Below are 13,841 nucleotides of genomic sequence, written 5' to 3' on the forward strand. Positions count from 1 at the left end.
TTCTTCTTCCTCAATGTCTATTAAAATACAATCAATCTCTTCAATTGATTGAAGAAGTTCAAAGGTAGATTTACCCTCTGCCATCCTGCAAAATAACAGAAACAAAATTATCAGTAATTGAAATTTACAAATCTACTTATTTTAACTTAAGTATCCTTATGGCTAACCATTTACCACAAAAGAGGTAAATTTATATCCTCTAAAAATCAGAACTGAACATTTTTAGCAATACCATACTCTCTAATACTATTAATTTTTGATCTTTTAAGTCAACAAATTTTCAAGACTAAACTTCAGTTCTACAAATTAAAAGTCTATGTAAGTTTAATTTCATATATTGGTCTTGTAATATGAAGGTATCGTACGGACCGTTCCTTTAATTATCTAACGTATCATTCTTATTGGTCTTTGGAATAAAATATGCGTTAATTTACATATATTTATACCTTAAGAAAATAATCAAGTCAGTTGGACAGTACAATCAAATTATTTCGTTACGAAAAACAAGCACAATTCTTCCTTATCCCACAGGTTATTTTCAAGTGTTTTATCCTAGCTTAGAATAATAACTAAAATTTAGTAAATTCAAATAATTTCTGGGGGGTTTTGGTGATTCAGTGATACAGCGTTCACCTCTGGTGCTTGGGGTCCCGGTTTAATTTTAGCGCCCGCAAATTATTTCAACATTTTTATAACAAACATTAAGTTTGCACGCATTTTTTATAAATTGTGGTGGACAAACACCATGTACTTTGCTTTTGTTGGGGTTTTATATACTTTTATGTGGTTTCTTTTTGTAAAGTGATGGTTCAACAAATCACAGTTTCCTTTAGCGTAGCGGTATAACCATCAGACGTAAAACTCAGTTATCGTTCAGATTAGATAACCCAACAGTACAGTGAATCATATTGGGTTGCCTAACATGTAGGGATTATACAACAGTACAGTAAAACATATTGGGTACCCTAACATGTAGGGATTATACAAACATTTTTCTTTACGGATTATTCTCTCTCCGAGAGATGTCATCCCTCAAGGGGACAATAAGATTAGATGTCCAACTCTATATTCTAATTTCTGAATTCTTTTCTATACCTACATGTAATGATATATACACTTTTCTACGATATATACTGTCAAAGCATTTAATCGAAAGGCAAGGCAACATATGTCAAGATACCCTTTCATTGAATTGTGTACATGTCATGAGTTGTAACGGTATAACATATTCTTAGATGATAAAAAATTCGGGAAAATCTTGTGTTCTGTAAAGGAATTTAACCATTGTTTATATTTCAAACTATATTCCTAATTCAATAAGAATAATATGAATAAGGGTGACGCAAAAATCAATGGTAAAGCCTTCGTTTCTGATGCATGGATTACCTGATTTATGTTGTCAGTTTAGATCTTCCGCAAACATCATGCTTCTACATTTTCTCGTGGAGAACGTTTTCTACTTTCATTATAATTTAATCTAATATAATGGTGCGAAACTAAAGATTTCATTTTTTCCAATAACATTACTAAAATGTTTGGGAAATAATTACTTATGAAAAAATATGTAAATCAGTCGATCAAATTAAGAATACGATATCATATTATAAAACAACAAGCAATCCAAATCTGTTAAGCAATCAGTTCTATTTTAGAAAAAGTGTGAAATAATATTCTTAAAAGTTTTCTTATTATCGTTAATAAGTATCGTTTTATTCATGTAACTAACTAACTAACTAACTAACTCTATGGCCTATGAAACCCGGAGACCACGTTCACAAAAGCTCTCCACTGACTTCTATCCTTAGATAATTACATCCAATTTTTACTTTGTATGCCTATCTCTGCGAGATCCATCCTCCCATCTGCGCCTAGGTCTTTCTAATGGCCGTTTTCCTCTTTTATTACAACTATATTACATAACATACGCCCTCCTAGACTTGACGACCCTAATCATGTTTAATAAACAATCTAATAAATTACGTTATGAAGTTTCCACCATTCCCCTTCCTCTTGGGTCCAAATATTCGTCTCAGGATCTTGTACTGAAATACTTTTAGTCTATGTTCTTTCCTCAGAGTAAGCGATCATGTTTTGCAACCATACAGAACAACGCAAGCATAATTAACGTTTTATATATTTTAAGCTTCAACAGAATTCGCGACAACAAGAGATTTTGAACCGAATAGTAACACGAATTCTCTGGTTTTAGTCAACATTTAATTTCTCCGTGAATATGATTTTTTCCTCTGTTAATACTGATCTTAAATATTTGAAACTAACCATTTTATCAAAAGTATTATTTAATATTTTAATGCATCCATAAAATGCAGTATTACGGTCCCAACGCACTTTTGTGTATTTACTTTTCTCTGCATTTATTTCTAAAGCCATGTCCCTGCAAGCATTTCATAAGATCTCTGCATTTATTTCTAATGTTCTCCTATCATCCCCTATTAAATTTACATCATCAGGATATACCATAACTGGTGAATACCGTTTAACTCTATTCAACAATTTAATTATTCTGTCAATATATGAAAAAAAAAACACCAACAGGAAAACCAAATATAAAAAGAAAAATCGATTAATCTACCATGAATAATTCATTACTATTTCTGATAAATTCACTAAATATTATGATATATTTTGTTCAAACAAGCTAGTAATCACATACAGTATCTAACATCTACCATTTTTCACAAAATAATATAAAGATTTCTTTCATTCAGAACAAATAAATGCTCAAATCTTGGTCCATCATACACACAAACAACTATCACTTTATATCTTTCCGCAAATAGTACGATTACTGAAGGAAATATTGTACAAACGTGTTAAAATAGATGTAATTCTGACCTATAATTCAAAACACGATCTTAATGTTCTGTAAAACATTCCATAAAATTTCCTCGTAACTTCTTAGTTATCGTGCACCCCTTTGCCGTGAAAGAGCAGTGTTCAATTCTCGGCAAAGCCATGTAGTTCAGATTCGATGTTAATCACTAGGACCCCGTCACATATAGCCTAGTTATTGCACAAAAATCGTACTTAGTTATTGTACTTGTTGTTAACATAAAAAAAATCCTAACGTGGTTCACGAGAAAAAGTTAGATTTCACTTGAGGTCCCCGTCTCATATAGTCTAGTTGTGAAAAGAGCATTAACTTGATAACTCGATATTTTTTATAAATGTGTTCGTATATAAAACATGGTTTAATAATACACCATTTGTCTTCCGATCAGTCCAAATATAAAATATCAATTCAACTAATACGTAAAAGCTCGGCATTAATTTCATTTCATAGCTAAAAAACATGGATTTGGTGTCTACTGTTTGTAATTTACGTTTTCCTAATGCTTGTTACGCTTTCCTAAGTGGAGAAAAAGATCAACTAAAAGCCTTTAAAATGTAGATGTGGAGAAAAATGGTAAGAATTATTTGGGTAAAGCAGAAAAAGAAATAACAGAATGTTAGAAGTGTTGGGTAAGAAAAGAACATTTTTTAGACATTATTAGGAAGAAAAAATCGTTATGACATTGCCTAAGAAAAGAATCTATCATGAGTGATGTCCTAGAGGGTATAATAACCGAAAAAGAGGGAAAGGGTTAATATTAAAACTAAAAGATCGCACGCAAAAACAAAAAAAGGTTAGCGGTGGAGCATAGAAGCTTCTCAGCTGTACCCTATCAATAAAGGCAAAATACCTATAATGATGAATGTTTGTTTTCAATTAAACTTTAAAAGCAATATGTATTCTAGACACGGTTAATATCCAACTAATAATATTAATTTCATTCTGTGGTCTTCCATGAAAAATAAATAGTCGTGTGACTTCAACATTACATATTATATAATGATAATAAGAAATATATTATTTTCTTACCTGGTAATTCTTTCTGAAGCGTGGTTCAAACTCCTGGAAGTGGTATAATCTAAAAAGAAAACAAATTGAATTACTATATTTGAATTGTTTCTATTACAAAAATAATCAGTGGTAAGAAAGAAAAAATCAAATGAGTATTTATTATAAAATTAATCCTTTCCGAAAATGAAGAAATTTTTCATTCCAATGAGCTAAGTCTAAGAAATTAAAAACAAAATCCAATTCTTTCTCAAAATGCCATGTTTTCAGGATACTATAAGTCAGCTTGCATGTATTTGGTAAAATAAATGTGATATAAACAAAAAGAAGATAATGATTTCCAAATGAATTCATACAATCAACAAGAATTACTCTAAGATAATTTTCCAATAATAATAATATTAAAAATGTTTCATATCTTGTAATCAATTAATGAAAATGAATTTTTATCTGAATATATTTAAGAAGACAAAAGTCCACTTACCTATTCAAATATAAAAACAGATGAAGTAGCGCCGATAAAAAAAAAAACAACTTCGAAGCAAGAACACCGTCACAATCTATCCAACTAACTTGAAATGACAAAAATCTTCAAAATTCAGTTTTTATATTGAACAGAAGAAACCCACGCCAATTTTCACAATTCCATACAATAATAATAAAAAAGGGTCCTCTAAAAGATTGTAAACCACTTTTTTTTTCTCTGGAATTCTATATGGACGATAACCCTCATAGCAATAACGGAATGGATACAAACATTTAAAAAAGAAAAAGAAAAAAGAAGCATTTCTACCTTCCCTCTTACTCCGAGGGTAAGAAATCCTGTCCTTCAAACTGCAATAAGACGCCCAATAGTCTACCATCGGGTTTTATAGATTCTGTGAGTATTTTTTCTCTCATTATATAATTAGTATATGTGTAACTAAAGTTCATTAAAGTATGGCAATTAATTATGTTCTAAGAATCTCACCAAGTATGTATTTTTAATCAATTTCATAACAAACATTGTATTGCATTTACTGTACACATGACATACATGTCCATGCATTCAACACTTATTTTTCCTTACATCATGCTTGCCTTTAATACATGTGGTCCTAAGTTCATTTTTATTAGTATGTGTAACGTTTCTAATTCAATTCACGGCTGAAGCCTATGGCGTGGGAAACCCGGGTTCGATTCCCGGCGGGAGCTCATGTGGTTCGGATTCCACGTTAATCAGTAGGTCCACGTCTCATATAGCCTCGGTGTTAAAATACATACTAATCTAAAATTAAAATAACTCGATTTCCGGCTGAGGTATATAGTTCGGATTCTACGTTAATCAATAAGTCCATGTCTCATATAACCTCGGTGTTAAAATACATACTAATCTAAAATTAAAATAACTCGATTTCCGGCTGAGGTATATAGTTCGGATTCTACGTTAATCAATAAGTCCATGTCTCATATAACCTCGCTGCTAAACGGAAAGTTAAACTCAAAATCAACTCAATTCCCGGTGGAGGTGTATAGTTCAAATTCTACGATAAAACTGTAGGTTCACGTCTCATATAGCTGTGCTCCTAAAAGATACACTAATCTAAAATCAACACAACTCAAATCTAGTTATAAAAAATTCTGTCCCAAATCGTGTTATACGAAACCCAATTAATATAATTAATAATGGTACAAACTAGTTCTATGGTAGAGCATCTACCTCTGCTGTTGGATTTTCTCATGTCAAGCTTGGCCATATCATTTTTTAGTGTTCTTATAACAAAAAAGTATATTCTATAAATTGATTTAATCACCATCAAGTTCATAAGTCTTCTTAAAATTCCCCGTTTCCTCCCACTTCCTCATTCCACTATTTTATTTTTCATAAAGGGAATATTACGACAAAAATGCATTCGTATAAATTATTCTAACAGAATAATTCTCTGACAATAAATTTAATAAATTCATATAGTCTTAGTGGTAAAGAGTTCTCTAGTATATGAGGTTCTTGGTTTATTTCCTCGTCAAAACCATTTTACTAAACTCAGCATAAACAAGTGTCAAACATTATTATCTAAGTAAAGATTCCTCTCACTTTCTAAGGGCTAGTACCACAGTAAAAAAGTCTTGTTCTCTCTTAGTTGGGAAATCCTAGGTCACACAAATTATTTAAACATTTTCTAAGTATTTAGTGCATTGCTGCTACAATCCATATCTCCACTGCTTGAGATATCTTGGTTCGATTTCCAATCAAGTAAATTTGTAGTGAGCAAACACCTTGCTCATGAGTTTTCCTCTCACTTTCTTCATTCCAACATTTTACTTATCATAAGGGGATTGTTATGATATGATTGTTATGATATGAAGTATATGATATGATATGATATGAAGAGTAAACTGATATAAGATAACCTAGGTGATATAACCATACGTCACAATATTTACAAATCAAGAAATGATATCATCATACATCATGGCCATTACATGATGCATATACATTTTTAATCGTAGGAGTTAATATTCATTCATAATAACAATTTTATAAACCCATCTTCCCGTCAAAACAAGTTTGGGCAACTCAGTTCCCCGCCCTTCCGTTGCAACATGTGTTTCGGCGCGGGTCTCTTTCTTTTCCAGCGGTCTTAACCATTAAAAGAAAGAATGTTTCGTTTCAATACAATCTTTACAAAAACTCGAGGAAAACAAATTCATGTAACAACCTAACTGTTACGTAAAAGGGGAACAATACATAAAGCTTTTTCAAAGTTCAATGTCAACTTTGGGTTTTATTTTCTCTTTTTTTCTGTAAGGGAGTAAAAAATTTCTTGAAGGACATCTAGAATGCAATCTTCACAAAGCTCTCTAAAAAAGTAAACAATAATCCCTAACAGTTTCTTTTTTAACACTAACTAAATTGCACAATTGTGTTCCAAAAATCTTTTTGAGGGGGACTCTGGTATCTATGTGAAGGTCACACTGTCTAATTAAATCTGATGGTTGTATCTAACGGTGAATCCTAATTTTTTCACGGCTCCTTTCGGCTGAAGGACAGGATCTCATAAATACCAACACAAATCATAAGTATATCCTCCAACAAAGATGGTTAAATCTTCAAAGAATTCTTCAAAGAATTCGTATATGGGCAATAATAAAGCGTTACTTGGCCTTGCATCAACTCTCAAAAAAACCTTCAAGCTTCATTTCTGAGAATTCAGGTGTTCTATTAAAAATTCAATAATAAATGATGAAAGAACGTACCAAAAACATCAATAAAGTTTTATTTTTTCAAGATAACCTTCAGTCAAATTGTATTTTCTACGAATTTCAACTTTCACAGCCATAAATTGTCAATAAACACATATTTTCAACGCAATAAATAACATAAAAAACACTCATAAATAGCAGACACCCCTCTAATCATGCAATAAATAGCATTAACTCAATGCCAGAAGTCTCAATTTGGACCTAAAGGGTTGAACTACTTGTTGGTCCTACCCCTACTCTGGTTATTGCATATAAGTTAAAATTTCGTTTTCCATGTATGCTACATGTACAGTTTGTATGATAAAATTTCATTCTACTGTATGGCTGTTAAAATTCTGTTCATAGTATTATCTTTCTCTCAATGTATTCTCAAATCATTAGTTTTCATCTTCTTTTTCAAGTAATCACTCTCTCTCTCTGTAACAATACGAAAGTTACATATTTCAATCACTAATGCCCTGTATTCCGAGTATTCCTTCAGGATCTCATATACTTCAGCTCATTCATATAGAGGGGAAAGGAAAAGTTGTCTACATGTACAGTATACAATACATAGAGGGAGGAAGGAAGGAATCTTTGTTACAACAGCAAAAATATGTAATCACAAAGTTACTTCCTCCTCCCCCTTCACAGGTCATTCACATGCAATCACCGTAAGCATTAACAAAGCATGGCGAAAGCGCCACCAATGCAATCGCGAGGGTTCAAGCTCAAAGCCTCTGTAACGTCACACGCACAGAACCGCAAGCTTCCTGATGCACGTATAGTTACTAGCCAGACAGCGAGGAAGGATCTATCTGAAGACTAGTCCACATCATTCTATGCCTATGTGTTCTGAGTTTGCAAAGAGCGAATAAACCTATAAAATTTTAGTGCGTTCTCAACATCCTTGTTCTAATGAACTTGATATCGAGGTAATAAATGAATAAATAAAGATTTTGACCCCTTCCCTTCCAATCCAATCCACCTCACAATATATTCCTCCAGTTTCTTAGTACACCCACACATTTTAAATATTTTTGGAATATAATTCCTCCCATCTTCATACGGAAGCAGTCTGTTAAAAATTGCGAGCTGGTTAAAATGTTCCTCCTAGCCCTCTCTTCATGAGATTTGATTGAACAGAGTGTATTATTGAAAATAATAAAAGAGAAAACAAATAAAATGTTAGCGTGCAGGTCTATCACATAAGGGGTCCCGGGCTCGATTCCTCTTCTATTTATTTTATTCCTACGAAATTTCGTTTCTAAACCGACTTTCCATAAAGTTCGGGGGGCATATTTTTGAGGGGGAAGGGTCACTCTTTTCACAATCATATTAAAGGTTTTCAGCAATACAAGGGCTGTAGGAAATCCATAGGGACCCAAAACCATTGGAGGGGGCCTGAGCAATACAGGGGCTATGCACGCTAAAAGGATAATTTTATTACATCACAATCAGAGCTTGTTGATAGAGTATGCTATGCATACGATCCCTAGAAATAATACAAATAAATAAAAGCTTCTCAAGTCAGGGACCCATGGTCCTAATAACGTCAAGAGCAGGGGCACTCTTAAGGGGCTATAGCACATGTGGTCATTGGGGACCATGCTCGTGCGTGGACACACCAAACGTCAATAACTTCTCACAAAATGTAATTCCACTTTCCACAAAAATATACTCAGACCTACTTTTACATGTCGCAATTAACATCACACACTTTCTCTAGCTTGTTAACAACTCAAAACCTATTAGAACTAACGGGATTCTCCAATTGTCGGCAAGTCTTTTACCACCCAGCGACATCATTCTACTATGGCAACCACCGTATCAATATTGAAACGATAAATAAGTGAAAATTTCTTTTTCTTTTCTTTCTTCCAAAACTCTATCTAAAATATCTTAACATTCATCGTTATGTACATTTACTTACTTTGTGTGGCCTGTAGAGCAACAGCACGACATTCCAATCCAATAGGTTTCGTGTATGGAATAGTGCATTTGATACAGTTTAGGACACATCCAGAATACGTAACGTCTTAACGTGATTCAGGATGGATGATTCCACACAACACGTAATATAACTAAGAAATCAGGCATAAGATTTACCATTAATTAGACAAAGAAAAAACGCAATATTGTACTGGATTGATATAGTAAAATTTCGAAAAAAACAAAACAAATATTTACGATGTCTGCAAAGACAAATATGAAACATTATATTACGACTTCACATAACATAAATATGTATCGCATACATACAAGAATATTTGAAATCCCATAATTATTTTGATCCACACGTTTTTTGCATGATATCCTTCATCAAACTTTTTTTTTTCGGAAAATTGTGAGTGCTTCACTTAATCTCGTACTCGTTTCTCTTCTTCCAATGATGTAATTTTTTAGATTCCAATATCCAAAGCTAGAGCACATTCATCGCATTAACAAAATCCTCTTTGTAGTTAGACTGAAAGATTTGTATTTAGATACACTAATAGCATTTGCATTCAATAGACATTCATTCAGTGCCAGCTTCGTCAAAGGGTATGCCTGTTTTAACTTGGAAAGAGTCTGTGACCAAAAGGAATAATGGAGATCGAATAACGAAACCAGCTTTTAGATTTGTTACAACTTAAAAAAAAAAAAAGAATTAAAGAAAAAAAGATAATGTACAAAAGCTACATTCTCGTTTTCATCCGTAACTAGCCAATTGCATGATGCAGCCGTAAGTATCCGACTAGAGTAATGAATGAATAATTGATCAAAGAGCATTTAAATTTTAAAAAAAGAAGAGAAGAAAAGTTTGAAACTAATTAAATAGGAAATAAGCATAGAATAGTATGTTTTTACTTCATTTTATTCAACTTGTTTTCTCTAAATCACATTTCGTGAAAACTTATCTTTTCAGGTCTGTGGGTGACAATGGGGGGTTCATCCTTACCCTGCGATCACCTTCAGCACCCCTGAAATATTTAGTTATTTGTTGGTATGTATGGATGAACATAAGATGTTCAAGTGACTTCTCATGTGGTTGTATAGCTATTGGAAATCGACTCCCATTAGGACTGCGTTGACGTCTCTCTCAAAGATACGTTTTGCCTAAATGTACACTTGTTTAAAATATACCAAAATTGCATTCATTTTGGAGAAATTTAAAACAACAGAATATTTGACAAGTTGTTTGCGGAAGAATCTCTTTGGGTACGTGACTCGAACATATCGTGAACTAGCTAAAATATCCATTTTCCCCTTCCTTGTATACATAAATAGATAAGATCACTTTTAATAAAATAATCGTACGATAAAGAGTTATCGATACTGAAAGTATGGCTCTAATCGTCCTAGTTCTTCTAGGCTAGACTGAGGAGAGAAAATCTAACCATAATCCATCGGCGCTAATTGAAAGGTCGTCCCCAAAAGAGATACGCCAAAATATCGCACTCCTTTTATTTATTTTTTTTTTTTTACACAAACGAGATTTTTTGTTGTACAAACGTGAACAAACAACGCAATTACGGTTGAAACCATTTTGGCGTCAATCGGTGTTGGCGGTGGAACTGGCATCTAAACTAAATATGTCAATATCTCACTCTTCCTATTGTGCACAAACAAAAATTGTAAGTGCACAAACGTGCACAAACGATGCACTAGTGATTCAGACCATTTTGAAGCCAATTGGCGGAGGTGGAGATGCCGCTTAGACAGCCCCCAAATTACTTCTTGAATGCTTTACAATTGCCTTGTACACAAACGCCAGTTTTGCTAGCAAAAACGACGTAAAAACGCTTGAGACTATTCTGGTGAAATTCGGAACAGGGGACTGTCTAAACGGACGTAGTCCTATGAGTGGTTTAAGCAAAGGTATACTGTTGGTCGGTGAGGATCCCAGATTTGAACGACCTTCCACATCGGTAGATGACGAACTATGTCGAAAGAGTTTGTGATATGATTCGTGGAAACAACCTTCGTTTAACTGTTCGAGAAGTTGCTAACGAAATGAGCATCAGCATAGGATCAAGCCATCAAATTTTGACTGAAAACTTCAGATGCGTTGTGTCGGTGCAAAATTCCTTCGCAGTTATCTGGCAAAATATCAGACTCTCATTGTGCCCCATCCACCCTATTCTCCAGACCTAGCCACATCAGACTTCTTTCTATTTCCTGAACTTAAAACCTCTTTGAAAGAACGTGGTTTCGAAACCATAGAAGAGATTTCAGGACAATGCGACAAGAGACCCTAGAAAGTGCGTTCCAAGAGACTTTCCAAACGTTGAGAATGGTGCATTGTCAGTAGAGGAGATAACATTACGAAGGCAGTCTTTAAAATATTGTAAAACAAGCAATACAGATTTAAAACAAAACAAAAAAATCTTTTTACACACTTCGTTGTTCAACTTGTAGTAGTTATTTTCATTTAATTAAAGTATTTCATCAAAATTTAGTAAAATTGAAAGCATATGTATATTTGTATCCAGAAATCTAGCAACCTAATCAACAAACTCGATGTCTAACTTTTCATTCGTTCGTGACTGAAGCTGGGAGTGATCCACCAATTGAGATTTTGTACCTCTTGAACGGACCAATTGGAGAGACTGAGGAACTATATAAAGGGAATTTTGGGAAACCAAATTTCTTAATTACTAAGATACCTGTACTATTATTTCTAAGAGATATTTCCTTAAGAGTCTTCATCCCAGCGAAATTAAAATACCGCTAGTTATACAGTAATTATGTGATATCTTCAAATAGATAAAATATAATTGAAATATGGAACAAGAGCGCCCTAGACAATATTATTTTGCGTGAGGTGTCGTTATCACAAAACACCTAGTGGCTTTCCGTTTTCGGCTGTTTAGAAACGCGAAAATAAATGCCGATTTTCAAAATGGCTCGAAATCGAAAGCAGATAAGTGAGTCGTGATAACGGTTTCTCATGTAAAATAATATTGTCTAGGGCGCTCTTGTTACACATGTCGATTATCTTTTATCTATTTGACGATATCACATAATTACTGTAAAATTAGCGGTATTTTAATTTCCCCAGGATGAAGACTCTTAATAAAAAGATAATAAAACGTGCCTGAAAACAGCCATAGAAGTTATTCCATCGAAATTTCTCCATGTTTTAGATCTGAAAATGTGATAACCCTATTGTGATATGTCCTTTTTGTTATTAGTGCACAATGTAGAGTTACCGTCTTTTCGACTTCGAATTCAAAACACCGAGCAATTTTCAACAAATGATTCTTACGCGTTTTTTTTTTCGCTACATCGAACTTACTCCAAGAAATCTGGGTTAGAAAAGATACCTATAATAGTTTGTACATGTTATATGTTTAAAGTTATAAAACTAGATTGATATCAGATCTACACTATTAACATTTAAGTTACTTCTTTCGTTTGTCCTTGGAACGTTTTTGAACAGTTCAATATCTCGCGAAATTTACAGATCAGAAAAACAAAGCAAAAGACGTGTTAAGTAGTTTTAAATGTGAACCCCGATTTCTTATTGCACATTTCGATTCTCCAGTAAAATGGACAGTGATTTGCCTCAGAATTGAAAACAGTGATTTCTTGGAGGGTGCTTGAGTCGACGCACAAAAAAGTGAGGTACCAAAACATGAAAATGCGAATTTTCTGTTTCGTACTATGTGGCCACACGATTAGCGTACTGGACTGTGGAGTCAGAGGTACTGAGTTTGATTCCCGCGCAGATTAACATTTTTATGTGCATTTTGTACCCAAATAATAAATTCATACATTTTAACTTCGATAAAAATAATGTATTTGTAAATACTTTACTAATTTGCAAGAAAATACAAATTGCGACAAAAATGGTTTGTCTTTGTTGTAAATAACCCTATAAACTCTAATCCTAATAACCCTATTACTAAGTATCACTTCATAAATCTAATTGACAAAACAATTATCGAAATTTGTATTGTATTGTAACTTAAAGTACTAATTGAAGTTAAAACATATGGAATTATTATTTGGAGAAAAAACAAAAAAAAATTCGTTGATCGAATTCAGAACTTCCGACTCCGCAGTCCAGTACGCTCACCGTATGGCCACAGAGTACGGTACTGGCATTTCGTATTTTCATGACATTTTGGTACCCCCTTTTTTCTGTGTCGATTCAAGCATCATCCGTGAAGACACTGTTTTCATTTCTGGATCAAATCACGGTCTTTCTTTATGGAGAATCCAAATGTGCAATAAGAAACGGGGGTTCCCATTTAAAAGTTTAAAATTATCCTCCGTACCCGTGAAGGGAGTGGGAATAGGGATTTGCTTTTGGTATCATTGGATAGCTTTCTTAAACTATTTAACACCTGTTTATTATTATTATTATTATTATTATTATTATTATTATTATTATTATTATTATTATTATTATTACTATTATTACTATTATTATTTTACTCATATGTATCTCTCGCAAGATTTTGGACCGTCCCGGGACATTTTCCGCGCCTGTTCAGTTGAGTTGAATTTCAGTTTAGCGTCCCTTTCAGCAGCGAGGCTATGTGATACGTGGGCCTACTGATTAACGTGGAATCTGAACCACATGCGCTCCTGCCGGGAATCGAACCCGGGTCTCCCGCGCCAAGGGCGCGTACGCTAACCGCTTAGCCACGGAAGAGCTCTTTTTCCGCGCCTGTATATATATACTTATTTGTAGTAACGTGATCTTAATTCCAGCACTCATTAACAATACCTTTTTACTAAACAAAAGACATTTTAGAAAACTTTT

At 33.5% G+C, this 13,841-nt stretch overlaps 1 protein-coding gene and 1 long non-coding RNA gene across 2 annotated transcripts in view; both read right to left on the reverse strand.

The window, feature by feature from the left end:
• The window catches only part of LOC145673925 (uncharacterized), a 1,349,238-nt gene that overhangs the window by 700,528 nt on the left and 634,869 nt on the right, over positions 1-13,841 (reverse strand). The gene's annotated exons all lie outside the window — the stretch shown is intronic.
• The window catches only part of LOC145673930 (uncharacterized), a 58,040-nt gene continuing 44,206 nt past the window's right edge, over positions 8-13,841 (reverse strand). The window contains exons 2-3 of the long non-coding RNA XR_014128868.1: positions 3,884-3,932; positions 8-85 (exon numbers count right to left, since the gene is read on the reverse strand). This is a non-coding gene — a long non-coding RNA (uncharacterized LOC145673930). The remainder of the gene's footprint in view (positions 86-3,883; positions 3,933-13,841) is intronic.

This window comes from Thermobia domestica, chromosome 17 (assembly GCF_964235325.1).
Source record: "Thermobia domestica chromosome 17, izTheDome1.hap1.1, whole genome shotgun sequence".
Lineage (NCBI taxonomy): Eukaryota > Metazoa > Arthropoda > Insecta > Zygentoma > Lepismatidae > Thermobia > Thermobia domestica.